We start from the raw sequence: 1932 nt of genomic DNA, 5'->3' as shown, positions 1-1932 counted from the left end.
TTTTTTTTACAAAATGGAGACACTTTGATTCACTTTCTTAAGCAAGAAAAATAAAATTGAAAAATAAAATTATTTTTTCATGATTTGATCCTTTTAATTTAAACAAAGTTTTATTTTTTTTATTTTTAAGCTCTTTGAACCTAAATGTCATAGATGAAAATAATTTACTCAAAGTCAACTAATTTATAAACTTAAACATGTAATCATTCACAGCATCAATGACTTGATTCTTCATACCTCGTTACATTGGGAAACTGAGAATGAAGGGAAAAATAGAGAGAGCTTGAGGTACATTGATTGTGGTTTTCTTCATTATCAACATCTGTAGTAAATTGAACACAAACATATAAAGTATGATGACTTTACATTTAGGTTTGTTCTTTCTTTGTAAATAACATGACTGTGGAAATGATACTGACCAACAAAGGTGATTATTCTGGATTCAAGTATCATGCTTAGGAGCTAGGAAACTCAAGTTGATTCCTGTTCACTTTTGCAGTGAACTTTGTTGATGGTATTCAAGAGAGCAGGGAGGGCTCCTTAGGTCCCTTCTGTTATTACTTGGGTCTAGGATGGAAACTGTGAGGGTGATGCCCAGTGTTGGGGGCCAAGCTGGGACAGGGACTTCTCAGAAACCAAGGGTCTCTATCTCTCTCTTGCTCTCAGTGACCTTGCTGGGGTTGGTGGTCCAAGGTTTCTTACTCCTTAGAGGCCATGTAGGCCATGAGGTCCACCATCCTGTTGCTGTGGATTCATTGTCCTGAAATGAGCTTTACAAAGTTGCCACTGAGAGCAATGCCAGCCCCAGCATCAAAGGTGAAGGAGTGGAAGTTGCCGTTGAAGCCACAGGAGACAACCTGGTCCTCAGTATAGCCCAGGATGACATTTAGTGGGCCCTTGTTTGCCTGCTTCTCCACCTTCTTGATGTCATCATACTTGGCTGTTTCTCCAGGCAGCATGTGAGATCCACAATGGATACACTGGTGATAGAAACACAGAAGGCCATGCCAATAAGCTTCTAGGTCAGTTCTGGGATGACATTGCCCACAGCCTTGGCATCACCAATGGATGCAGGGATGATGATCTGGGCTGCCCCATGACCATCATGCCATAGCTTTCCAGAGGGGCCATGCACAGTCTTCTGAGTGGCAGTGATAGCATGGACCGTGGTCATGAGCCCTTCCACGATGCCAAAGTTGTCATGGATGTTCTTGGCCAGGTGAGCTAAACAGTTGGTGGTACAGGATGCATTGCAATCTTGAGTGAGTTGTCATATTTCTCATGGCTCATCCCCATCATAAACATGGGGGGGGCTGGCCAAAGGGATGGAGATGATGATCCTTTTGGTCTTACCCTTCAAGTGGGCCCCAGCCTTCTCCATGGTGGTGAAGATGCCAGTAGAAACCACAACATACTCAATATCAGCATCATCCTATTTGATGTTAGCAGGATCTTGCTCCTAGAAGATAATAATGGGCTTCCTGTTGATGAAAAGCTTCCCATTTTCAACCTCGACTGTGCTATTGAAATTGCCATAGGTAGTCATACTGGAACATGTAGACCATGTAGTTGAGGTCAAAGAAGAGATCATTGATGGCAACAATCTCCACTTTGCCACATGCAGAGAAGGCAGCCCTGGTAACCAGGAGCCCAGTATGGCCAAATCCATTCACACCAACCTTCATCATCTTGTCTATGGGTTAAGGATGACATTGCATAAGAAGATGCTGCTGTCTCTGGAACAGGAAGGAGGAGAGAACCTCCTCTTTACTTCTTACCTTGGAGAACTTATACATCACATCATTTTACTAGTCTTGGGTTTAAATACAAAGAGTTGCCAGTATCTAGCTACTTTTGATCAAAAATAATGGCAATTTTTAGGTCTTTAAAGAATCATTACAAATACTTTTAAATATTTGGGAAAACTACAAA

The 1932-nt window shown here is 41.8% G+C and overlaps 1 pseudogene; it reads right to left on the bottom strand.

Annotated features, from left to right (window-relative positions):
• Nucleotides 1-752: 752 nt before the first annotated feature.
• On the bottom strand, nt 753-1688 carry LOC134481694 (glyceraldehyde-3-phosphate dehydrogenase-like; annotated as a pseudogene).
• Between the last annotated feature and the right edge of the window lie 244 nt (nt 1689-1932).

Source organism: Rattus norvegicus, chromosome 14, assembly GCF_021556685.1.
Source record: "Rattus norvegicus strain SHRSP/BbbUtx chromosome 14, alternate assembly SHRSP_T2T, whole genome shotgun sequence".
In the NCBI taxonomy this organism is placed as follows: Eukaryota; Metazoa; Chordata; class Mammalia; order Rodentia; family Muridae; genus Rattus; species Rattus norvegicus.
This window is presented reverse-complemented; position numbering and strand designations above follow the sequence as displayed.